Here is a 27,902-nt window from a genome sequence, read left to right as displayed (position 1 = left end):
ATGAACTTGAAGTTGGAAAAAGATCTGTGACTCTTTGTTCTATCCTCTACTTAAGGTAGCATCTTCTCCAGAATGAATGAACCAGGAACCACATGCCAGAGTTCACCAAGAGGTCTGTTCCAAGTTTCAGTCTTCTCTAAACCAAATATTCTAAACTGATTGCTATTATTTCTCCCTGCCCTGCTCCACCAGTCCCTCTCCTACAAATCTTCCTGTTCTATAGCATCCGAATACTACCTACTCTCTTCACTCCTGCTTAAATGGCTGACTTCTGTTAGCACTGTTATCCTCCCCTGGAAGCGATCATATGAGATTTCATAAAAAAGCAAAAGTAGATCTTCATTGGGAAGCTGTAGAATTCTGCTGTTGTGATGGGAAGAGGAACAGAGTAAGAAACAGCAATCAGGGTCTGTTAATGCGCATGCCCAAAGAAATGGAGAGGAAGTTACCCTCCATAGTGATACAGGGATGGTTTCAAATATAACAAACTACTCTGTTGTCTGTGACTGTGATACCACCATGAGGAGTTAGTCTGGGTCTTGTGAGAAACAGATGCCAGGATGAGGCTAAGCACACAAGGATTTAATTAGGGAAGATACCTGTATGAGGGATAATGGGACAGGAGCCAAGAAAGTTTGGGAAAGCATGTGGAGGAGCTTAATGATATCTTTATTGAATAGATGGATAGATGAATGAATGAACAAAGTATTGGGTTGGCCAAAATGTTTTTCCATAAAATTTTTTGGCCAGTTAAATATAGTTGGGAAAAGGAAGGAGAAAGAAGCATCTGGGTATAACATGATATGAATTAGCAGAGTTGTTATTAAGTTGTAGGCAGGGTAGGTATTCAGCTGGTATCCACCATGGGGCTGTAGTGGGTCCTTACTCCTAACATCTCTAATGATTGGTCAGGTCTATCCAGATTGGTTGATGCCTCTGCTGTACTGATTACTAAATATTTTGAAAATCAACCCAATTATACAATCATATTTGCCTAAAATATTTGGCAATGTTTTCACAAATGGAAAGCAATTTATTTCTGAGGGCCATTCACTGCAGCATGGGGCCACCACACATACCAACAATTCTCACAGATGGTGGTAGTGCTGAAGCCAGGGGAGCTGCTCAAATCCATCTGTTGTTCTATGAATTTGGTGGAGGGCAATTTATCACTTGAGGCTATGTCCATTCCAAGTTTCTGATGAGCTGCTGATTTTTGCTCTACTCTCCCTAGGAAAGAATTTATATTACTTTTCCGTCACCCTCCCACTAAAAATATACCAGCAACTACTGCTGGTGGACTTCTCTGTTCTCTTATCATAAGCCCAGGACATCCTCCTTAAACTGGAGCGTGTTTGAAGAAAAAATAAATGGAGACCAAATGATATGTGACCTGTTATTAAAGTTTTTATACTCACAACATACTGAAGTAATGGGGGTATTTGGGGGCAAACTGATAAACTGTCTAGACTTAAGCAGAACTAGCAGAGCCCACGTGGATGTAGGAGCTGGAGAGAGGGAGACGTAAGACAAAGGAACCCAGGACCCTCAGAGATTGTACCAAGGACTCTGAACTCTCGTAGGAGGTGGTACTGGGGTTCAGGCCAAGTTTAACCAGAGCTCCAAACGGCATGTGAGCATACTTCATATCCGAGGTGTACTTAGGCTAGCTGGATTTGTTATTTCTTACACCAGAAATGAATTATAAATATCAGTCCAAAGGCAGAGACAGACTAATTTTTCTTTCATTTAATTCCCTGAGACTGAAAATCTGTGTTCATGTCTGTAATGGGCCTGAACTGCTTGGGTGGGAAATAGCAGGTCATGGGTTACTTCTTCCAAGAAAAGAGAGATGCACGAGCAGGAAACTTGGAAAGATGATGCTTTGGATGCTTCTGAGGAAAGTGACATGTTTTCTTCCATGCATTTAAACTCCCCTTCCAGGGTAATGGAGTGGTTCATTTTCTGACATAGGGCACAAGCTCTCTTTCTCTCAGAGTTCTAATCATTGCTTCTCTCCTGCATGGTAATGGCTTCACCCACACCCCCTGGGCTTCCAGGTGGAGTTAGTGGCAAAGAATCTGTCTGCCAATGCAGGAGATGCAAGATATGTGTGTTTGATCACTGGGTTGGGAAGATCCCCTGCAGAAGGGAACGACAACCCACTCCAGTGTTCTTGCCTGGAGGATCCCCATGGACAGAAGAGCCTGGCGGGCTACAGTCCATGGGGTTGCAAAGAGTCAGACACGACTGAGCACTACTGCTATACGACTATACAGCCCCTGAAAAGCATACTGTCTCTAGCTCGGAGTCTGCCCTGGCCTTCTGCTTACCTTTGGAAATGGCCCCTGTTGGTAAGCTGTTTTCAATGATTGGATTTGACAATGGTGGAGTAGAAAGTAGGAGAAAGCCTTCCTCATGGTTCAGGTCTATGGAAGGAAGATAAGAAAGATCAGACTTCTCATGAGAAAGGAATAAAACTTAAGGCTGCAGAAGAATATCTTTAAAATGCTAGAAGGGAAAATTATCAATCCCAAATTCTATAGAAAATATGAAGGGAAATTGAGACTTTTCAGAAAAACAAAGACCTAGATCATTCATTACTAACAGACATGAACTATAAGAAATGTTAAAGGGATTTCTTTAGGCAGAAGGAATATGATACGAGACAAAAACTTGGACTTACACAAAAAATGAAGGACACTGGAAATTGTAAGAAGGAACTGACTACAGAACTCAGTACACTTTAATGTCATTTTGGGAACACACCTGTAATCCAATCTGATTACACAGGCTACTTAATTTGCCTGAACTGCTCCGAAGGAAATCCAGCATTCTAAAGCATAAGGAGAATGGTTATTTATGTATGATTTGGGAGAAAAGGCAACCTAATTAAGGAAGAATGAGACTGAGACTAAGTTTATTAAAGGGCAAAGAAATTTTAAATTGTGCATCAAATGTAAAAAATAAGTAATAGAGATAAGAAAAAATTCAAGGAAGTAAAACGAAAATCTAAAGAAGAAAAAAAGGATTACGTTTTAAAATCTATCACTTTAATAATTTGAAATTTAAAATAGAACCAGAACATTGTTTTGGTAAGGACTTCCCTCATAGTTCAGTTGGTAAAGAATCTGCCTGCAATGCAGGAGACCCTGGTTTGATTCCTGAGTTGGGAAGATCCCCTGGAGAAGGGATAGGTTACCCATGCCTGTATTCTGACCTGGAGAATTCCATGGACAGTCCGTGGAGTGACAAAGAGTTGGACATGACTGAGTGACTTTCACTTTCACTTTCAATGTTTTGATACAGAGCCATCCTTAAAAACACCAAAACTTAAATAAACCCAATATATATCTCTTTGGACTGTATTGGGCAATTCCGTAGAAACGAAGAAATAAGGACATATATGAACTGACATATATGAATTCTTTTTGTTTACAAAATTAATTATATAGCATTTGGTATGTGCTAATTTCTATTCTAAGTACTTACGAATATTAAATAATTTAATTCTTTCAAATACCCTATGAGATAAATATCATTATTATTTATGTCTTACAAACACAGTCAAGGTCATACGGTAAGTTTGAGATTGAAAGTAGACATTTTCCTCTATTCTTTGCTTTTAATCTATGTGCCATACTGCTTCCACACACAATAACTGGAGAATACCCTACATTTCAAACATAGATAATTTTCATTACTTTTTATGTGTCTATAGAACATTTATAAAGACTGATCATATAGCTGGCTACAAAAAAAAGCTTCAGAAATTCAAAAAACAAAGATTTTATAGGTCACATTATCTGATCCTAATTCAATTAGTAAAAAAAAATTATCAAAAGATGGCCAAAAATTGTCTTCTTGAAAATGAAAAAATAGTTAGAAAACAATTGACTTGAAGAAATCAAAAGGGAAATTACTGACCTTCTTTCACTAGGAAGGCCTTTTGACTGCACAATTTTTCTACTTTGCTGCTGCTAAGTCCCTTCAGTCGTGTCCGACTGCTGCTAAGTCGCTTCAGTCGTGTCTGACTCTATGCGACCCCATAGACGGCAGCCCACCAGACTTCCCCGTCCCTGGGATTCTCCAGGCAAGAACACTGGAGTGGGTTGCCATTTCCTTCTCCAATGCATGAAAGTGAAAAGTGAAAGTGAAGTCGCTCAGTCATGTCTGACTCTAGCGACCCCATGGACTGTAGCCTACCAGGCTCCTCCTTCCATGGGATTTTCTAGGCAAAAGTACTGAAGTGGGGTGCCATTGCCTTCTCCGTTTTCAACTTTAATTTCATAGAGTTGTAGAAATTTTACAGTCAAAAGGCCTTCCTTGTGAAAGAATAAAGATGAGAAGTAAAGCAACTAAGTCTACATTCTAAGAAATTAGAAAAATAACAATAAAGAATGATTAATAAACTTTGGCCACCTCGTGCAAAGAGTTGACTCATTGGAAAAGACTCTGATCCTGGGAGGGATTGGGGGCAGGAGAAGAAGGGGACGACAGAGGATGAGATGGCTGGATGGCATCACTGATTCGATGGACGTGAGTCTGAGTGAACTCCAGGAGTTGGTGATGGACAGGGAGGCCTGGCGTGCTGTGATTCATGGGGTCGCAAAGAGTTGGACATGACTGAGCGACTGAACTGAACTGAACTGACCTGAATAAAGGTAAAATCTTAATAGAAAGGAGAAAAGTAATAAAGTATATAAATAAATTTAAAATCTTATTATATTAAAATTCTATCCACTTGATAAACAATCTAATTTTTTAAAAGGAAAAAAAGCAAAATTATAAAAGATCAGAAAGTAGAAAGATCAAATATTAAAATGACCAAGAGTATTAAAAGAGAATATAATTTAAAACTTTATGGCAACAAATTTGAAAACTGGAGAAAACATTGGGAAAGAAGAGGAAAAATGATCTATTTTTGCAGATGATATGATTGTAAAGTTAGAAAACCCAAAGGAATCTGGTAAAAAATCTCCTAGATTTAAGGAGAGAATTTTGTAAAGTAGACGGATCCAAAAATATGCAAAAAACAAAAATCATTAACTTTTCTCTAGTAATAAAATAGGAATGGAAAAAAATATTCAAAGTCAACCCCTATGGAATACTTAGATACAACAAAAAAAAGGAAATAACAAAATCATACTAAAATATGTACGTAAAAGGAGAAATGGACAGAAATGCCATATTTTTGGATAAGAGGACTCAATGCTATAAAAATATTCCCTCAAATTGTGTATGTATTTCACTAAAACTCACAGCAAGGTGGGTATTTTGGTTTGTTAGGCTTTGGCAATTAAATAAGATGATTTTATCGTTTCTAGGAAAAAAATGAAATACTGAAGAAAAGGTAGGTAATTTTAGAAAAGTAAGCATGGGACGGAGACGTCCTCACCAGTTATCAGAACTCTCTAGCAGGCCATTGTATTCAGATAAGTACCTTATTTGATCCCAATTTTATTGTATATCTAAAGGTACAAACAGACGAGTAAAATGCACCAGTAAACATAGAAAGGTAAAGCAAAGCTCTTGCAAGAAGAATCTAGATTATATGCACTATATTGTGCAGGAAAACTTTCCTGATCCAAACTGAGAAGTCAACGCTATGAGAGAAAAGGCAGGCATATTTAACTCTAAAATTATAACTTTAAGGCAAAGCTATTGTAAAAATATCATCAACCATGGTAGGTTTCAAGAAATACATATTGCGTAGATAGTTTATTTCACTTTTATAATATACAAATATTTACTGTAATTTGACAAGAGGAATGAGAACAAACAAGTAGGAAAATGGGCAAAGTATATGAATGGGCAACTCGTTGAAAAGCAAATCCAATGGCTAAGAAACACGGAAAGGTGTTCAAGTTCACCCAAAGTGAGGGGAATGCAAATCAACGATGAGATGACTTCCCTGGTGGCTCAGACGGTAAAGCGTCTGTCTACAATTCGGGAGACCTGGGTTCAATCCCTGGGTCAGGAAGACCCCCTGGAGAAGGAAATGGCAATCTGCTCCAGTACTATTGCCTGGAAAATCCCATGGACAGAGGAGCCTGGTAGGCTACAGTTCATGGGGTCGCAAAGAGTTGGACATGACTGAGCATCACTTTCACTTATCATTTTGTACCTACCAGATTTTCTAAAACTTAAAAGATCTGAAGCACTTCTTGCTGGCAGGGTTGTAGGAAAGAGATCACTTTCATAGTCAGAATGAGAAATGCTATAGCCTCTTGGGGAGATGGTACCACAATACCTACTAAAATTTAAAATACACATACTTTACAGGCCAGCAATATTCTTCCTGGGAAACACTCCAATAGATGTAGTTGCTAGAACCTAAGGATTTATATTAAGTGTTTTTTTGGAAGGGGAGGATTGTTTTAGTTCTTTTTTGCAAATTGTCTCTGAAAGCTACAATGTTTCTGGCAACAGGAGAGTGATTGAATAAACTATAGGGGAGCCCTGTGGTTGAACAACAGGGCTACCAAAAAGAACAACAGAGTTCTGCTAGTTGACAGGAAGTTTCAGAAAGTATTATTGACTGAATAAAGCACAATGCAGGAAAAATAAGGGTAATATTTTTCTGTTTTTGTCAAACAATTATCAAAAGTGCATGTGTGTGTAGGCATACATTTTATATGACTATACAGTCATCAGTGAAAATAGGAAAGATACATATTAGATTATTAATGTCAGTTATCTGTGTAGGTGGGTGGGTTGGGAATTGATATATTTGCATGTAAGAGAAGAGGAAGCACCAAGTCTATAAAAAGGAAAACAAGCAAAAAGACCACCCACACAACCACACACCTATGTTTAAACTGATCTCATACATGCATTTGTGAAAATACATGAATGTATATTGTTCAGACATAAAGACCTCACCCAGCCAGTTTGAAGGATTCTGTCTCCCTTAAAACTTCTTCCTTTCTAGGAACACTGGTTGTTCCATTTGTACCCCTGCACTGACACAGTCCTTAGGAAAGAATTTCTGCTTCTGGGATTCCCATTCTTAATCCAAAGACTTATGAAATGCACCCCGCTCTAGTATTCTTGCCTGGAAAATCCCATGGACAATGGACCTGATGGGCTACAGTCCATGGCATCACAAACCGTCAGACATGACTGAGCAACTAACACACCCCTCTCGGCATAGTGTCTCATCTCAGAAACAGCACTCAGAAAGGCTCCAACATCCTTCTGGAAATGCATATCCTTTGGGGTTTCTACCTCTGTTGCTTTTTGTCTGTACTTCCTTCTGTGAAGTGACTCCTAGGTTAACCTTTGTAACTAAAGCAAATACACGATTTGGGGCTACTTCTCTAGGAGTGTCAGGCCATGGTTCTCTCCCCACAACAGAGAAGTGGAAGGTGAAGGTTCTGGAAAATGACCAGTTTCTCTTTAGATCAGAAGTCCAAGAACTTTAAAGATTGTCTAAATTGTGAACTTCAGCATCAAATATGAGGTAAAATACCAGAAGCCAAGAAAACGAACTGGAGCTACTATTAGTCAGCCTACGCTGTTGACTGCCCCCTGGGTGTGTACAGAACGTTTACTAGTTTTACATTCCGTGCTCCCATCTGTTCACCTCCCTCCGCCTCCTCATGGTGGAGCAATTTCCTTCACTTCAAAGGAAGCTCCAGGTGCAGGGAGGACCCCAGGCTGTGGCCCCGCCTCCGAATCTGGCTCCTCTTCTTAATGAAACATGTCCTCTCTTCATCTTATCCCAAGTTGACTTCTGGAGCTATTCCTCAATGCATTCATCTGCTTTTGAACTCTGAGAGTGAGGAAGAAGTGTAGTTTTCTTTTTTCCTCAAGTCATTGACCCTAACTTTGTCATGACATTTCAAACTGATGAACTGCAGAAACGGGAGGGATAATTACACATGCCACTGAAGAGAACATGACATGAGTTAAAGAGAGGTGAATGGGCTGTGGGAGGTTAGTCTTAGGCCTTTAACTTTTGGGGTGGTTTGTTATGCAGCAGTTAACTGATGCTGTGTCCAACCCCTTTGCAATATGATATGCTTCTCCCAATGAGAATTAGGGACCATGTCCCCACCCCCGTGAATCAACCTGCCGAGGCCTCAGGATGTTGTGGGAGTTCCAGAGCTTAGGCACTGAGGGGCTTGGCAGCCTCCACTCTTACCCTCCTGGGACCCTGAGATGGCCATGCTGTTAAGAAGCTCAGGCAAGTCTACTGGTGAATGAGAGGCCTTTGGAAGAGAACAGAGGCTCTCACCAATGGGCAGCACCAACTCCCTGATGTGGGAGTCAGGCCATCTCAGTCCTGGAAGCTGAAGGCAGGCTCACGAGTGATCTCAGGCAAAATCCAGAGTGGGAGAGCTCAGCCAACTCTGAGAATTATGAGAAATAACAGAGGATTGTCGGTTTAGTCACTGAGTTTGAAGCAGTTTATCGTAACAGCAATAGTGATGAAGATAGACGCTTGGATATTTTAACTGAGTGTCTATCTTTTCTTTCTCTTTTTCTAGTGTTCTGTGTATAATGGGGCTCCTTTTAAATATTTTCCCTTAGAAATGTTGGGAAATACATTCTCTTCATGGATACAAATAACTCCTAAGTGCCATGCATTTAAAAGTTCCTTAGAGACAGAAGATTCTAAAGGCAGGCAGTACATCTTACGTGTCTGCTCTTCAGTATCCCGTACCCAGAACAGCACCATATGACCCATGGATGGTCAGCATTTGTTGACCAAATTAAGTGTCTCGTGAGACACCTGTTGCTGCTTTCATCTCATTTTCTTAGTGTTTGCATGTGTCACTGAACAAATGGTGACTTGCGGTTGATTTGGCTTACCTGGACAGCCCGGCAGATGATCCCTTGTTGCTTCACTTTTCCACATAGAAAGTTCTCATAGTTGCCAGTCTGGAAGAAGTGAGCCTGTCTCCATTTGATGGAGGAACTTATGTCATTGAACTAGAGTGTTCTGACTATGGGCTTCCCTGGGAGTTTAGTTGGTAAAGAATCTGCCTGCAATGCAGGAGACCCAGGTTCAATCCCTGGTTGAGGAAGATCCCTCGGAGAAGGAAATGGCAATCCACTCCAGTATTCTTGCCTGGGAAATCCTATGGATAGAGGAGCCTGGTGGGCTTATGGTCCATGGGGTCACAAAGGGTTGGACATGACTCTGACTATAGTTACTGGTGGCAGGAGCAGCAGCTAAACTTTATTGGCACTTATCAATATATCAGTCATCACACTATTCACTTTACATAAATTAGCTAATTGAGTCAATTAGTTCATTATTATTTCCATAAGGCAACTGAGGCACAGATGCACTAATTTATCTGCTCAAGCTAGCACAGTTACATGGTAAAGTCTTAGCTTTCCTGTTTTTAGCAAACATTCTGGCTTTTTGTAGCTAAAATGGTTACAGCAGAAAGGTTTAAACTAAAGAATATTAAACATAGTAATTTATAAAAGTTATCTAACAAGAAATAACCTATAAATGACAATCCCCAAAGCTTTAAATATCACTGTACTTCTCATTAGTCAAGAACAAGTATTACTGACAGCATTACGGCAGTTGTACACACAAAGTTTTAAAACATATAAACTAATACAAAAAATAGCATTATATGGGAACCTGGCTTTAAGGGTATTTACACTATTTTGAAGTGACCAGCCTTATAAAATGAAATGACCAGAGAATAAGACAAGATACAATTTAAAAAAGAGCAACGCATTTCTGAGACCTCACCTCTTGTAGGGAAGAATCTGAGTCATATTTCAAAGCTCCCTGTTTCCATGAAGCAAAACCACAGCTTTCGTGTTTGGAAGTTACAGCACTAAAAGATGGCCCAATAGGCCGGACTAACCTGTGTTAGCAACTAGAATAATCTCCAGAAAAGAAAATTTACTTTGGGATTTAAGATGATCAAAACTGATTACTTTTCAAGAGGCTTAGAAACCCAAAGCTGTAAACACAGCTGGGGAAATACTTGAATGTGGGTCCATAAAAACTCCAGTGAATAATCCATCCTTCTGCCTCATGACGTGGACACTACACCACATACATGAGCCTATGGGGAAGCAGTAAATATTTTTATACAACCGTGTTTGTGAAGAGAGGAGAAAAATGTATAGACATGCCCACCCACATCTTTGATGTGTGTAAATATCTTTCTTGTTTTATTTAAGTAAAGGCTAAGGATTACATTCAGTCCAGCAAGTAAATTGTAGCACGGGAATATTATAACCAAACTTATAAAAATTGGATTTATCTTCTCAAAATTTAGAGTGCCAATAGGATTATTTTTATTGGATGAAAAATCACTGTTTTACTATTTTTTGACCAAAAGTTAATAGAACTGGGGCCAGTTTTCTCTATATAGGATAATTTGAACCTTTCTGTCCCCAGGAGGATAAACATCTATTAGTATATATTAACAATGAATATCTCTGGTAGTATGATTAGAAGTGTTGGCTATTTACTTCTCTTTGATTTTTGTTGTTTTATAAATTTTTCAAAAGAGCATATATTGTTGTTTTCAAAAGAGCATTTATAATAAAAAATTACAATTTTTAAAAGCAATCAACCTACTTAACTTACTGATAGACATTCCTGCAATATTTAAATAATTTGCTCTTAACTACTTTGCCTACCAAATAAATCCTTGTCTTCAGTTTATTTAAAAGCAATTTTCCCTTTCCAAAGAATTCTTATAATCAGTTTTCACTGGTATATAGAAATTTATATCTAGGCTAAGAAAACTTTGACATAGGACTTGAGCCTTGAAAAAAAATTAACTGTGAAGAGGAAAGAAATTATGCCTTAAAAATTTCTTTTTCAGATGACTTGCTGTGTAGTTCATTAACAAGAGACACAAAAAGTACTTTCTAAAATAATAATGGTCCAGAACCTTGCTCTTTGAGATAACAAGGCTCTGTTTTTGCAGGTGGCCTTCTACTCAAAGAACAAAAACTGGAAGCATCCATTGAATTGCCCTGTTGACACGTGTTGAGTCATGCTGATGGAACAGAGCTAATCAAGTCCTGGGTACAAAGCCCTTTATGTAAAGAAAAAGGACCAGCTTCAGATTCAGTAACCCCAGATGCAAATACTTTCATGTGTCTCGACAAAGCCTCGAACCCAGTGAGGAGGACCTTAGAGGCAGATCAGGCGAATCGAAGGATCATGAGCCACAAATGACAGCCACCTACAGAATTTTAGATTTTCTAGTGGCCACATTTTACAAGGTAAAAACAAACAGGTAAGTTAATTTTACCATTATATTTTATTTAACTAAATGTATCCAAAATAGAATCATTTCAATTTTAAAAATGTACTTTCAATTGCAGTGTGCATTTCACACTTATAGCACAGCTCACTTTGGACTAGCCACATTTCAAGCGTTCAAGAGCCACATGTAACCAGTGGCTATCTTATGGGACATTGCCACTCTAGGATGAAAATGTTTTTCTCACCAAGTAGGACTATAGCGTCTTAAATAATTTTTTATATTGAGATATAATTTACACACTGAAATTCATCCTTTTAAAAGCATACAGTCCAATGCTGTTTATTATTATCACAAGACTGTTTGTTACCACTCTTTATCACCACTAACTCCAGAACATTTTCATCATTCCCCAAAGTACTTCCATGCCATTATCAGTCACTCCCCATTCCCCTCTTTTCCCAGCCCCAACAAAGCATTCTGTCTCCATGGACTTGCCTCTTTTGGGCATTTTATATAAATGGACTCATTTATACAATATATGTGGCCTTTTGTATCAGACTTCTTTCACTTAGCATAATGTTATCAAAGCTTTATCCATGTTGTAGCACGTATCAGAAACTTCACTCCTTTTTAAGGTTGACTGCTCTTCCCTTGTATGGATATATACTACATTTTCTTTAACTACATATTCATCAATTGATGGGACTTTGGGTTCTTTCCACATTTTAGCTACTATGAACAATACTATTATGAACATGTAAAAGTTTTTGTGAGATCATATGTTTTCAATTCTACCTGCTGCTGCTAAGTTGCTTCAGTCATGTCCGACTCTGTGCGACCCTATAGACGGCAGCCCACCAGGCTCCCCCATCCCTGGGATTCTCCAGGCAAGAACACTGGAGTGGGTTGCCATTTCCTTTTCCAATGCATGAAACTGAAAAGTGAAAGTGAAGTCGCTCAGTTGTGTCTGACTCTTAGCGACCCCATGGACTGCAGCCTACCAGGTTCCTCCATCCACGGGATTTTCCAGGCAACAGTACTGGAGTGGGGTGCCGTCACCTTCTCCGTCAATTCTACCTAGGAATGAAATTTCTGGGTCAAATCATTACACTGTGTTAAACAATTTAAGGAACAGCCAAACTGTTTTCCAAAGTGTTTGAACCATTTTACATTCCCACCAGCAGTGCATGAAGGTTCCAATTTCATCAATGTGTGTTATTATCCACTTTCTTATTATAGGGCTTCCCTGGTAGCTCAGATGGTAAAGAATCCACCTGTAGTGCAGGAGACCCAGTTTGATCCCAGCGTCAGAAGATCCTCTGGAGAAGGGAATGGCTACCCACTCCAGTATTCTTGCCTGGAGAATTCCATGGACAGAGGAGCCTGGTGGGCTACAGTCCATGGGTTGCAAAGAGTCGGACATGACTGAGAGACTAATATTTTCACTTTTTTTTTTATTATAGCCATCATGATGAGTGTGAAGTATAAATCTTTTTAACAAATGTGGGGTTAGCTAATGTTTTACAGATTAAAAATTTGAAAACTGTGCTTACAAAAATGCAACAGGAGCTATTGTATTTCTACAGATTTCAAAGAAGAGGGGTAAAACTCACATTTGCCAAGTTTACTTTAACGTGAAAGTATTAGTCACTAAGTCATGTCCGACTCTTTGTGACCCATGGACTGTAACCCACCAGGCTCCTCTGTCCATGGGGATTCTCCAGGCAAGAATATTGGAGTGGGTTGCCATGCCCTCCTCCAGGGGATCTTCCCGACCCAGGGATTGAACCTGGGTCTCCTGCATTACAGTCGGATTCTTTACCTTCTGAGCCATCAGGGAAGCACATTTTAGCTTTGCTAAGAAGCTGTTTTATTCTCTCTGAGCCATCAGCAAGTGATGTGAGTTCTTTTAGCAATGACAATTAATATCTGTGATTCCTGAGTGTTTTATATATATTATATACATATATATTAGCTCAATGAATCCTCACATTGGTCCTAGGGGGTAGGTGCTAGAATTACCATCTTCATTTTATGGATGAGTACTCTGAAGCCTGAAGATGTTAACTAATTGCTCAAGATTCCACGGCTTAGGGGCCATGCTTTTAAGGCAGTAATTTGCTTTATCTCATTTGTTAGTACAACTTGTAGGAAGTAATGCATGATCTCCTCTAGACCAGTGGTTCTCAAAATGTGGTCCCCAGACCGACTGCGTCTGCATCACATGTGAGTATGTTAGAAGTACAAACTCTTGGGCTCTAGTCCAAAATTACTGCATCACAAACTCTGAGGGTGGGATCCAGCAATTTCTGACTTAACAAGCCTTCTGTCATTTTGATGCATGTGAATATTTGAAAATCACTGATCTAAAGCAAGAATGTCATAGGATCACAGTTTATAAATAAACCCCTATGAGTCAGATACAGTGGCAGGAGTTTGATGATTTCTATCTGAGCCTTCAATACTGAAAAAGACATTACTGTCCTTCCAGGGTTTAGAATCAAGTGAATTTGATAGAAGGGTAGTTCAGTGTTACCTTATAGTACAGCTGGTTCTAAATTAAGGTATGCACATGATGCTCCTCCCAGGGAAGAGTGAGAAAGCTTCCTGGGGGAAATACCTTATTGGGCTTCCAATAAACTTAGAAAGCCATCAGTTTGAGGTTCTTCAAATATTTTGGTTACTCCTGTTACTTTCAGGAGAGAATCCAAATTCTATAGCATGACTTTTAAAACACTTTACTAACCAGCTCCTACTTCTGTTCCCACCTCATCTCCGCTATAGCCTCTGCTACTCAAAGGGGGCACAGAGCATACTGACATCGCCTGGGAACTCCTTAGCAATGCAGAGTTTCAGAGCTCACTCCTGACTACAGAATCAGAATCTGCATTTGAGCAAGAACCTCAGGTGATTTGCATGTATAATAAAGTTTCAAAAGTACAGCTCTAGCTAGTGGGAAGGACCAAGCCATTCTCCTGCTGCTGCTGCTGAGTCGCTTCAGTCGTGTCTGACTGCACGATCCTATAGATGGCAACCCACCAGGCTCCCCTGTCCCTGGGATTCTCCAGGGAAGAACACTGGAGTGGGTTGCCGTTTCCTTCTCCAATGCATGAAAGTGAAAAGTGAAAGGGAAGTCGCTCAGTCGTGTCTGACTCCTAGCGACCCCATGGACTGCAGCCTACTAGGCTCCTCTGTCCATGAGATTTTCCAGGCAAGAGTACCGGAGTGGGTCGCCATTGCCTTCTCCGAAGCCATTCTCCTAAACTGTCCAATTATATCCTGTGTAACGCCCTCTGTCCGGAATATCCTTCCGTCCTTTGGCTCTTCTGACCCACAGAGAAATTGGACATCATTCTATGACAGCACCAGACTGCAGTTGTTTATTTATCTGTTTGTCTTTAGTACTAGTCTGAGAGTTTGTCAAGATCAGGGAGCTCATTTTATTTTTCTCTGTAATTTGCAGAGATTCAGGCCATACTGGCCTCATTGGACATAATGGGTGCAGACAGAAAGTTAGAACAACAGGGGACTGGGAAGTGGCCAGGGGTTAATCCAATTCCTACTTTTGAAAAGATCACATTATGAGTTCTCATTCTACTTTGATTTCCCAGATCCCACCTCAAAAGACAGAGGCCACGACATGACAGGAAATGAGCACAGGGTTAAGAGCTGGGCTCTGAATATGATGCTGATCTGGGGTGAATCACTGTGGTCCTTTCCTTTCCTCTTCTCGGGCTCTGTCCCTTCATTAATAAGTGAGGGAGTTGGGCTCAGAAACCCCCTCAGTCTTCCCCCACCCCACCATAGATCACTTTAAACATTTAAGTTCTAATATTTCTGAGATATTTATGCCATCTAATGCAAGTGACTTTGGGAAATGCAGGTTTTATTTAAACAGGCCTCTGGAGGGTAATCAGTTTTCAAAATCTCTTTCATAGGTGAGTTATACTAAGTTATATGCTTTCGCTATTTCCTCAGACGTTTTCTTAAATCACGGCTTATTGTATTTTTAGTTTTTCATGAAAAGGAATCTATTGAATGGAACCTGCTTCAGAAAGACCTAGGCGTATTGCAAGCCAGGAAGAGTGGATTTTGATCAAGAAAGTTGGCATTTGCAATAGACCCAACTTTGTTCTGAGTGACTAAGTTCCTTAGAAAACCGGCTAACGCCTCAACGAGTGTGTCGATTGGAAAATACTGACAATTTTCAGAACGCTGGCCTTGCATGTTAATGGCCCGGTGTTGCAGGAGGGAACAGTGAGGCACTGTTGCCGCACACTGGGCCGGTCTCACCCACGGAGACCGCCAACCTGGCCGGCCTGGGCAGACTGGGGCTCCCCTTGTCTCTCCACTGCTCCCCCACCCAAGGGCTGGCAAGGGACCATTATCTCTCATCCTGACATCTGAAGAGAGAATCTGAATGCCAGGAAGGAAGTTTTCCAAGTCGGTATAAAAACAAAATCCTCTTATTACAACAGGATACAGTAAGAAAACACAGAAGGATGCTCATGAGAAGGAGAAGGTTTAAAAGTGTAAATGAAAAATTTCTGAGAAAACCAAATACCTCTAGCACAGCAGCTTCTTGCATTTGCTGGGTAAAAAACAGCATTGCTGGAGAAATGAGTGATCGAGTGGCTGTCACATATGTTGCCAGAAAGATCCCTCAGCCTTGTCTATGTTATAGGGCTTTAAAAATCTAATTTAACTTGAAATCAGCAGCATTTTCTTTGGCAATTTCATTTGTCTTAGAAGTAAACTATTATTCTCTGGGAGGGGAGTTTTCATGAGTTTTGCCTAGAAGTGAATATGGTTGTACAATAAAGATGGAAAGAGCGTGTCCTTTCATTAGCCAGAGATTAAGGGACACGGTGTATGGTGGTATTTAGTCTTAAAAAGCTTTAATAATTTATCCAAACTTAGGGCTGAAAGAGATTTCAAAATGGTGTGCTGACGTCACGACTCAGGATCCACCATTCTAGACAGAGCACCCAATGCTGCATACATCATATGGCAAGAAGATGTCCAGCTCAGCCACTGTGAATGCTTGACTTAAACAAGGGCTAGCTTCATCTCCATTACACCAGAGGGTGGAAGGGGCAGAGGTCTGACTCCATAGAACATGAATAAAATATCATTTCAACCCACTGAATTCTCAACTGAAGTAACACGGGTGTGTTTCATTCCTGCTAGAGCTATAGAGAATGTATAATTATCCAGACATGTATGTGTAGTCCTCCTTAGAGTCCTCACATACACAGTCTGATGAGGTAGGTCTACTTTGTTCCCATTTTATAGACAAGCGAACTGAAGCCCTGTGGCGTTACAATGTTCCCATGCTTGCTCAGCTAATGAGTAGCCAAGCCAGAATCTAAACCCAGTTTTATTTCCACCTGGAGTACAAGTTATACATTTTGAACCTCTTTCATAATAGTTTAAATGACAGTCTTGCATTGAAAGGTCTATCTGTAGATAGTTACTCATCAAAGGAATATAGGTTTTCCTGATTTCCCAGTTACTTCAGTAACCTATGCTCTTAACTCTGCCCTCTCCTCTTCCCTCTAAGAACTGGGCTCTCCTGTTCTCCTTTCCTTCAGAACCTTCAGGCTCATCTTCCTACTGGCTGTCTCCTCTCAACACATTTATATTCCAGTTACCTTTATGCTGAATAATTCTTGACTCTTTTGTACCTTTTAATAATTATCCTAGTTCTGTCCTTTCCTCAACAAGTAGGCTCTTTTGCTTCAACTTCATGGCCCTCACAACACGCCCCCTCCCTCCTGCCCCCCCCACCCCCCGCCAACTCTGCTGAAGCTGCGTCCTCACGGCCACTCATGATCTTCAACCACCAAACCTGGAGGCCTTCCCTGGCTCTCCTTCACCTTGACCTTTCTGCAGCCTCTGGCCCTGCAGACCATCCACTGCTTGGAATCCTGTCTGTGCACATTAGACACACAAAAATTTATTAAATGATTGGTTAAAAATATATTCAAAGATTTTAAAAATTCTTAAATACAATGTGCATATGGTTAAAGATCAGAAAAAAATTTTTATACATAAACATTCATCTATATTTTTAAAGAATTCATAAGAAAATGATTCTAGTTAAGGAAACTGCCCAACATTTCAGTAACAGCCCTCTTTTATAGAGTATATAAAGTATAAATTCAATTTTTTAAAAACAGATTTATATGTTTTTGACTACTACTTTTAAAATTATAGGTATGTAATATATAAAAATTTAACTAAAAATGGATTATTAGCATGGTGACTATAGTTAATAATACTGTACAGTATATTTGATAATTCTTAATGGAGTACATTATGAAAGTTCTTATTACAAGAAAAATATTTTTGTAACTATGTGTGGTGATAGATATTAACTAAACCTAATGGTAGTCATTTTGTAATATGTGTAAATCATGTGATACATATAAAATGAATACAATGTTTTATGTCAATGACATTTCAAATTTTAAAAAGGATCATTGGTTTAAATGCAAGAGTGAAAATTAAAACTCTTAGAAGAAAATATAAAAGTCAATCTTCATGATTTGAAGATTGAATTAAGTAATGGTTTCTTAGAAATAAGAAAAAAACATAAGAAAGCATAAGAAAAAACAACAAAAGAAGAAATAAATTGGCCTTCATCAAAATTAAACATATTTTTGCTCCAAAGGACACCATCAAGAAAACAAAAAAAAGAACCCATGGAACATAAGAAGATATTTGAAAATCATATATAAGATAAAGAACTTGTCTTCAGAATATATTAATATAAAGAACTCTCCAGGCTTACCTCAATTTCTGTGCTTGAGCAATAAAATAGAAACAATTTTAAAAGAACCTTTACAACTCAACAACAAAAAGACAAGCAGGCCAGTTGAAAACTGGGCAAATGACTTAAATAGACATTTCTCTTAAATGACTTAAATAGACATTTGTATTGACCATACAAATGGTCAATAAGTACCTGGAAAGATGTTCAACATCACAAATTATTAGGGAAATACAAATCAAAATCATGAGATACCACTTCACACCCACTAGGGTTATCTGAAATAAAAAAGACAGGACAAATATTGGCCTACAAGGAGATATCACTTTCTTTCCATCAGATTGGTTATTATTTAAACAAAAGAAAGAAAACAAAGAATGAAAATAATGAGTCAGGCCAGGATGTGAAGAAATTCATTCATTATTGTTCATTACTGATGAGAATGTGAAATTGTACAGTATGGTAGTTCCTCAAAAAAAATTAAACATTGAACTACCACATGATTCAGAAATTCCACTTTTGGATACATATCCAAAAGAATTTAAATCAGGGACTCAAACAGATATTTCTACACCCATGTTTAGAGAAGCATTATTCAGAATAGCAAAAGAGTGGAAGCAATTCAAGTTCCATCAATGGATGAATGGATAAAGAAAATGTGGTATGTACATACAAAGAAATATTAATCAACCTTAAAAAGGAAAGAAATTCTGACTCATGCTATGACATAGATAAATCTTGAAAACATACCGCTACATGGAACAGGCCAGTCACAAAGGCCAAATACTGTATGATTTTACTCATATAAGGCACCCAGAGTAGTCACATTCATAGACACAGAATGTAAAGTGGTAGTTGCAAGGGGCTTAAGGAGAGGGGAATGGAAAGTTATAGTTTAATGGGTACAGATTTTCAGGTTGAGTAGATGAGAAAGTTCTGGAGATGGATGGTGGTGATTGTTATACAAGAAGTGAATGTATTTAATGCCACAGTACACCTTAAACTTGGCAAAAACAAAGCAAAACCAATCAAGCAAATTAAAAAAAAACCATTGATAAGGATATAGAGAAATTGGAAGCCTCATACACTGCTGAGATAGTAAAATAGTACAGCCACTTTTGAGTTCTGTAGTTCCTCAAAATGTTAAACAGAGATAACATATTATCCAGCAATTCCACTCCTATATAATATATATCCCTAAGAACATTTAAAATATATATCCATATAAAATATGTACACAAATGTTCATAGCAGTGTTCTTCATAATAGCCATAAAATGGAAACCGCTCAAACTTCCATGAACTGATGAATGGGTACAGAAAATAGGATATATCCATATGTGCACTCAGATACTCAGTCGTGCTCGACTCTTTGCCACCCCATGGACCATAGCCCGCCAGGTTTCTCTGTCTGTGGGATTCTTCTGGCAGGAATACTGGCATGGGCTGCCTTCAGGGTATCTTCCTGACCCAGGGATCAAACCTGCATCTCTTCTGTCTCCTGCATTGGCAGGTGGGTTCTTTACCACCAGCACCACCTGGGAAGCCCTGCTATGCATATAATAGAATATTATTCACTAATAAAAAGGAATGAAGTGCTGATACATGCTACAACACAGATGAATCTTGAAAACATTACACTAAGTGACAGAAGCTTGACTCAAAAGGACAGATATCATATGATTCACTTAAAAGAAACGTCCAGAATAAGCAAGTCCATAGAGATAGAAAATAGATCAGAAGTTTTTAGGGACTGAGCAGAGCAGGGAATGGAGAGGCTCTGTGACTGGGTCTAGATTGCATTTTGGGGTGATGAAGATGTTCTGAAATTTGATAGTGTTGATGCTAGTCAAAAAGCATTTCTTTACACTCTTTTCACCATAAATAGACACAGCAAGGAAGGGAAATAAGCTCTTCTCTAGCCTTTTGTGATCCAAAAAAAAAAAAAAAAAAAAGCTCCAGGGTTTCTCAGGGGCTTCAGAAAAGAGCTTTATAATCATAAAACTGAAAGAGTATTAATTTTACCTTTGAAACCTAATAAAAAGCATGACATAGGCCCACCTTTGCCAAGATTCTGAAATGGAAGTGGAGATGGGAATATGGCAAGAGATCTGGAGGACTGGGCCTTCATTCCTCACACATTACGGACAAACCACAACATGGAATGAGTGCCAAGGACCCCAGGCCAGCTTGCACAGGAGCAGCACGCGGGGCGCCAACTGCTCCAACATGTCTCCCTCTTGTCCCCTCGACCTCATGTGTCCCCAGGGCCTTAATGGGGCTGCATCACAGGACAGTTCAAGCTGTTGCCCAGCCTCTGTCTCCTGGGCCAGTTATGTCTTCAGGGAGAAGGAAAACTTAGCTAGTGTAATGAGACTCTCCTAGATGGCGTGAAGAGACTTGGTTTAGAGTTACGGATTACCTATGGGCTGCCCTATCCTCTCAACTCTCTAATCACAGTCCTTGAAGGTACAATGTGGTCCTCAGAATGTATTCATCACCCTTCTCAGTTCTCATTAACATTTACAAGGAAAGCTGAATCAAGGTGTGTTAAACTGATTCTAACAGAGTTGAGCAATCTTGTTGAAAGCTTAATTTGCTGCCAAATAACTTGGGTTGACACACATCTCTTCCATGAGAATTCCTACCGATGGCAAGTTTTTATGTTGAAAGGAATTCACTTGCAAACAACTCATTCCAAAAAATGCGATTTTTTTTTTTTTTAACTTGGAATTGATGTTCCTTTGACTCCAATAGGGATTTCCCTGGTGGCTCAGATGGTAAAAGCATCTGCCTACAATGCAGGAGACCTGGGTTTGATCCCTGGGTTGGGAAGATCCCCTGGAGAAGGAAATGGCAGCCCACTCCAGTATTGTTGCCTGGAAAATCCCATGGACAAAGGAGCCTGGCAGGCTGCAGTCCATAGGGTTGCAAAGGGTTGGACACAACTGAGCAACTTCACTTTCACTTCACTGACTCCAATAAAATGAAATAATCCCAGACTAGATTCTCTCAACCTAAAGAAGATTTAAATATTAAAGAAATCAAATAATTGTTGAGTGTATGGAAGCAAAGTAATTGGTGGCTCTTTTTTAAATGTGGTAAAGGGTCAAGCAGGCTTGAGTTAGCACACCTCTGGAAGACAGATACCATAATCTGCTCAGATGTAACATGGATGCTGCTCTGAGCAACATGGATGGACTTGGAGGGCATTAGGCTAAGTGAAATAAGTCAGAGAAACACAAATACCATATGATATCACTTATTTGTGGAATCTCAAAACTACAACCAAAACAAGTGACTATGACAAAAAAGAAGCAGACTCGCAGATACAGAGAACAAACTAGTGGTTGCCAATGGGACTGGGGAGGGCAGTAGAGGGGTAGAGTAGTTGGAGATACAACTACTGCATGTCTAATAGGCTCAAGGATATATTGTATAACACAGGGAATATAGCCAATATCTTACAATTTACAAATGGAAAGTAACCTTTCAAATTGTATAATTTTTTTTAATTTAAGAAATTTAAAAAACTTTTAAATTAAAATTTATTTTTTAAAAAATGTAATACTCTGAGCCGACCTAGAGCCTGTTAAAGCCTCCACTGCCATTGCTGGCCCTCTGAAGTATCCAGACATGGTTTTTAAGGAGCCTGCACCTTCCTTTGGAGAAGGCAATGGCACCCCACTCCAGTACTCTTGCCTGGAAAATCCCATGGATGGAGGAGCCTGGTGGGCTGCAGTCCATGGGGTCGCAAAGAGTTGGACACGACTGAGTGACTTCACTTTCACTTTTCACTTTCATGCATTGGAGAAGGAAATGGCAACCCACTCCAGTGTTCTTGCCTGGAGAATCCTAGGGACGGGGGAGCCTGGTGGGCTGCCGTCTATGGGGTCGCACAGAGTCGGACATGATTGAAGCAACTTAGCAGCACCTTCCTTATTAGCCAGTCCTTCTTTGTACTTCTTATGGGAGGATTCCAGGTGGGGGCCCAATGGGAGTGTTCAGCTCTGGATCAAGTGGACCTGGGATTTACCTAATTCCAACTTCACAAGTCTCTGAGGGAAACTGCATTTAGGAAGCAACTAAAAGAGAAGACGTGGGTGCTGTTCACAGCACTCCAACCTGAAGGCATTTTTCTTTAACGCCTTTTCTCATTTTCAAGTGGGAGTGAAAATTAAATTCACTGGGAACAGAATCATCTCCAGGATTTTCATTAGGGAAAGTGTGGAGGCAGCCATTTGGTTGTGAGGAGGGGGCAAGTAAAGACTTCTTGAAGCTGAGTGCATGTGACAAGTACACAGGTTTTGAATGCTTGTGGGCTGATGAGGGGCTACTTGAGATGGGCAGGGCAGGGAAGCCCCTACCCCCCGTGTCTCCAGCCATTCCTCAGTGCATCCACAAACACAAGACTGGAAGCTGCCCCTCGATGGGGGGTGGGGGCAGAATGATGGCCACAAAGTTCTTGCCACCAAGAAACAGACCAGTATCACACCATCCAGCAAAGGGGCAGGGTTTCAGCGCTAAGAACTCTCTCTAGCTCTTTCTGACCTGTGTTGACCCATCCTTTCAAATGTGGCCAAGGCAATGTCTGGTGGCTCAGGTGGTAAAGAATCTGCCAGCAATGCAAAAGAGTCGGGTTCGATCCCTGGGTCAGGAAGATCCCCTGGAGAAGGTAATGGCTACCTATTCCAGTATTCTTGCCTGGAAAATCCCATGGACAGAGGAGCCTGGCGGACTACAGTCCATGGGGATCACAAAGGGTTGGACGTGACCGAGCGACTAACAATTTTTTTCAAGGCAGTGCCAAAGTGTGGCTTCACTCTTGGACCTGGAAAGGAGTGTGCCTTCCAAATGGCCCATCTGTACACAGGCTGCAGCCCAGTTCAAGGGTGCTCTGAACCAAAGGCAAAGCCATTTGTAATAGAACTGAACCAGAGGTCAGGGACAGGCTCAGACCTGGGAGGTGGAAAAAAGACACCCACTCCTGAAATCTGCTCAGTCTTTGAGGGTGATCAGGGTGGTGGTGGTAAGTTTGTGCCTCTTTCCAGCAGACCTCAGTGGGACAATATTGAGACCAACACCCCTGGCTTGGGGGGATCCTTTTGTTTTACATGACACAGACACTATGGTCTGATTTTTTTTAAATGAATGATACAATGTTGCACAAAGGGGGGATAAACAAGAACCTCTCCATGTATCCACAATAGAGCATAAATAACTGTTTTTCTCCTTAGGACAAAACATTATCCTAGAGAAAAGCCAAAATCTACACAATGTACTGATTCTGATTTTTTCTATTATGTTTCATTGGTTGGTGGCAGGGGGCGGGTACCTTCAATCATCTTTGGAAGTATGAGCATTTTTCCACAAAAATTATTTCTTGGTTAAAAAAAAAATAAAGAAATGTAATATTACTGTGTGAGTTTTCTCTTGACCTGAGCTATGTAGTATTTCAGGAATTCTTGCTTAGAACAGAGGCTTTTAAATTAATAGCGACGCAAGTCATTAAAACATCTTGTCACTCAGAACAGGATGCTTACACAACCAATCGTTATTATTTGTAGGTTCCATTTGTGGATTCTCCTAGTTACTAAAATGTATTTGTAATCCCAGATTCAATGCCTGTGATACTTTCACAGTCATCCATGGAAGCACTCAGACACAGTTGCCTTCTTTTACCAGCTTTCATAGTATAAACATGTTTTTTTCATGATCTGTTTAATGCTACATTTTTTTTGTTTTTTACATTTCTGTGCAGTTTTGTGCATTTTTGCCAATTCATGCAAAGCCATTCCAGGAAAGGCAATGAGGGGAATTAGGTGAGAACTTTGCAATAAGTCTCCACTGGATAGAAGTATATAATCTTATGGATCGGGTCAATATGGAGAAGTGTGTGTGTGTGTGTGTGTGTGTGTGTGTGTGTGTGTGTTAAAGAGACGGGGAGAGAAAGAGAGATGGGTGGGGAAGGAGGGCCGAGGGCTGTGTGAGGGAGGGAGACCCTTGGAAAGAATTTCAGTATCCAGTGGCTGGTTTTCATGGGTGAAGGATCGAGAGTTTGGTGGATAATACAGGAGCCTGAGCCGTCTTGATCAGGTAAATTGATTCTGGGCCTGATCTCAGGCACAAAGATCCATCACTTGGGGGGATCCTCCTGTGGACTTCTGGTAGAAAACTACTACCAGAAAGCTCTCCAGCAAGACCTGAAGACACATAAAGATTCCTGAAAAATCTGGTTTTACTGTGTGTGTGTGTGTGTGTGTGTGTGTGTGTGCACGCATGTGCGCACACATTTGTGGCTCAGTTGTGTCTGACTCTTTGTGACCCCATGGACTGGAGCCTGCCAGACTCCTCTGTCCATGGAATTTTCCAGGCAAGAATACTGGAGTGGGTTGCCATTTCCTTCTCCAGGTTTTACTTTGCATTTGATAGGAAATGTAATCAAACGGGCTATTGGCTGTTGAATTAAGCGTCTCTCCTTTCACCTCTGTTGCAATTGTCCTCAGAGTCCTCTTTTCATTAGCACTCTGATCCCAACACAGTTCCAAACCTCCTATCCTGACATGCTTCTCTGTGGCACAATTCAAAAATCCCCCAACTTTCCACCTTGGCTGCACATTTGAAGCATCTGGGGAGCTTTCAAAAACCCTGATGTCAGACCCCCACTTAAGATCAATCAAATCAGAATTTCTGGGGGATGGGACCTAAGCATGGGTAATTTTTTCAATGCCCTGGTGATTCTAATATACTGGCCCCAGGTGACTGAAGTATGTCTGATATAGTGATTCTCAATCTTGGCTGCATTAGAATCACTCTGGTACTTAAATCTCAAGTGAATCAATTCAAAACCCCCTTGAAGGTAGAGAAAGCCTGGGCATTTGGTGTATATTTTTTAAAGTCCTTGAGAATCCTTGGTTTAGTGAGATGCCATAGTAATCATATGTTTGAAATAAAATCTGCTAGAGAAAAGCAAGATAGAGAGTGGAGAAAGAGTTGGTAATAAATATGAATGTGGTAAAATATTTGAAAGTAATACACATATGAATGTAGTGAAAGTGAGACCAGCCATTGGTTACCTTCAAAGAGCCTGGTCCTCTGATTCTTCTAATCCATTGAACTGTCACCTGGGAGGGGAGGCAGGTGGGTCATTGAGGGGAGCAGGGGATTTGAGGGGGGGACAGACCTAGGGCTGCATTATCACAGGAACTGCTGCTGCTGCTAAGTTGCTTCAGTCGTGTCCGACTCTGTGCAATTCCATGGACTGCAGCCCACCAGGCTCCCCCATCCCTGGGATTCTCCAGGCAAGAACACTGGAGTGGGTTGCCATTTCCTTCCCCAATACATGAAAGTGAAAAGTGAAAGTGAAGTCACTCAGTCGTGTCTGACTTAGCGACCCCATGGACTGCAGCCTACCAGGCTCCTCTGTCCATGGGGTTTTCCAGGCAAGAGTACTGGAGTGGGGTGCCATTGCCTTCTCCGATCACAGGAACTACCCCAGTGTAAATCTTGTTACCCACAGTTTGGCTGTTCAGTGGTCAGGCCTTTGGAACTGACATCAACACTTTGCATGGGTCTTTAGTGACCACTAGCGTGGTGGTTTCTTCTTTTCAGGGCTTCTCCTAAATAGATGCTCCCCTGAGATGTTACACCCCCGCAGTGTTCCCCACTCAGGCCAGGTGGGACGGTCCACAGACAATGACTGAGTAGCTGGGGTGCCTCTTGCCTCAAGGTGGGATGAATTCTGAAGGGTGATCCATGTGCTCTGTCTGATCAGGCTAAAGCTAGACTCACTGTGGCTCTATCCTTGCTTACAGGTTCCCTGCCCCATCCTGCTTCCCTCATTCCCCTTCTCCTGAGAGCCCTTCCTCAAGACATTCTTTGTATAAAAATCCTTGACTCAGGCTCCACTTCTGTAGATAATTTGTAGGACAAGTAATGATTAGATAGTTATGTGGGTGATGGGGAGGGTGGGGCAGAAAGAATATGAACTTCAGAGTCAGATATGTCTGGATTCACCCCCAATGTCAGCACTTCTTAGTTGCACGAATCCATCAAATTACCTAGAAGCTATGATACTCTTTTTCCTTATCAATAAAATGTGGGATGGCCACGCATCCCTTGCCAGGATGTTGTGATGATATTAAAGGCAGCAAGAGGATGGACGTGAAATTCCATGGCACATAGTAGGGATCCAGTAATGTTAATTTCCCTTGCCTCCTAGAACCTTCCTGCCACCTCCCTCCAAACTTGGTTCTCCACTGATGTCTTTGGTGCCCCTGCGCTATGATTTTCTTAGTCCCTCCATTCTCTTTCTTCTCTTCTATATTATCCTTTTACTATCTCCTTTCCCCAGGGTTCCTCACCTCACTTTTTTATAGTGCTTTTCACTTCTTCCAGCCATGACAGACTAACAAAAATATACAGTAATATCCAGAAACACAGATCCTTGTTCTGTGGGCCATGGCCAGGGAAGCAGCAGTGAAGTGATCAGTTTTTGCCAGTTCAGCAGAATTAGGTTCAGTTCAGTTCTGTAAACAAGACTCAGGGGGTTGATTTGTGGCTCTTTCTGAGATAGTGTTTAGCCAGGAAAGGATATGTTATTTTCCTTGTGAGATGAAAATAAGGCCATTAAAAACCAATTACTCTAGCACTGGACATAAAGAACCCTCATCAACATCAGACTTCAACTTCTGGGCCAAACAGTGGAGCAGAAGGGAGCTGATCACCACAGTCAGGACCTGAGACAAGAGTTTACTGGCTCAGCCACAAACTAGCTGTGGGACTGGGGAGATTACATAACCTCCTTGGAGTCTAGTTTCTCCATCACCAGGAAGGCTCTATAGCAGAATATGTGCCAGCTACTTCACTAGGGACCTCCTAGAATTCATAAAATGTTTTGGGAGGGAAACACTGGAACCCTGTGCAGAAACCAACTGAGAACAATGTATATTGTTACAAATATTCTTGTTAATAATGCTATGAAACCATTGCAATTCAACTCTGTGGGACATGAAGTATATCATGTTTGTCACGATCACATGCTCCACTGAAGAGGGAGGGAAATCTGCAAGTCACACATTAGCTTTGGTTCAATTGGTATTAACCCAATACCAGCTGCTCAAGTGGATTTTTATAATAATTATTACCATAAGTTTAATGGAACAGCTGGAGCTAATTAATATTTTGTATCTGCCCAGCTCCTTTTTTTCTCCTCCTTCTGGCAGTGGCATTCCTTTTCCTCTGGAGAGCTCTGTCTCCAATCCCCAGTCCTAGTGGGGCTGTGATCGTGGTGGCTTGTTGCCCGGCTGACTCACCCCATCCCCTACAGGAAGGATGGGCATGCGACCCAGCCTCCATTGACAACAGTCCTCTTCTCCCTGGTCACAGGCATTGGTCCAAGGGGTGGCCGGCTCATCAAGTGAATCAGAATCCTTCTCCAGTATCTTGGAATAAGAGTTAGAAGGGTAGTATCCCCCACCTTTTTGAACACAAGCTGTTAGGATGAAGCCCACCATCCATTTTTCCTGTCACAGGGGGTGGGGGTGGAGAGAATGCTACCAATACACTCAGAAACCAAAGTGTTACAAATACAGAGGCCAGATGTGGAGAGAGAAGAAAATGCTGACACTGCTTGAGCCAGAACTCCTCTCTGGACTGCCTGGTTACGTGAGCTAATGAAATCTCTCTTCTTCTTTAGTCAGAATTGAGGTTATAGGTAGGCTGTAGTCCATGGGGTCGCGAAGAGTTGGACACAACTGAGCGACTTCACTTTCACTTTTCACTTTCATGCATTGGAGAAGGAAATGGCAACCCACTCCAGTGTTCTTGCCTGGAGAATCCCAGGGACGGGGGAGCCTGGTGGGCTGCCGTCTATGGGGTCGCACAGAGTCGGACACGACTGAAGCGACTTAGCAGCAGCAC

At 40.8% G+C, this 27,902-nt stretch overlaps 1 protein-coding gene across 4 annotated transcripts in view; it reads right to left on the bottom strand.

Annotated features, from left to right (window-relative positions):
- LNX1 (ligand of numb-protein X 1) overlaps nt 1-27,902 on the bottom strand; it is a 188,299-nt gene that overhangs the window by 141,820 nt on the left and 18,577 nt on the right. Inside the window, exon 2 of one of the 4 annotated variants that reach the window (XM_044946309.2) lies at nt 2,334-2,429. The exons of the other annotated variants lie outside the window; for them this stretch is intronic. The gene's annotated coding sequence lies outside the window, so the exon portion shown is untranslated. The remainder of the gene's footprint in view (nt 1-2,333; nt 2,430-27,902) is intronic. 4 annotated transcript variants of the gene reach the window in all.

Source organism: Bubalus bubalis, chromosome 7 (genome assembly GCF_019923935.1).
Source record: "Bubalus bubalis isolate 160015118507 breed Murrah chromosome 7, NDDB_SH_1, whole genome shotgun sequence".
Lineage (NCBI taxonomy): Eukaryota > Metazoa > Chordata > Mammalia > Artiodactyla > Bovidae > Bubalus > Bubalus bubalis.
The sequence above is the reverse complement of the archived record's forward strand: the minus strand, read 5'-3'. Positions and strand labels throughout refer to the sequence as shown.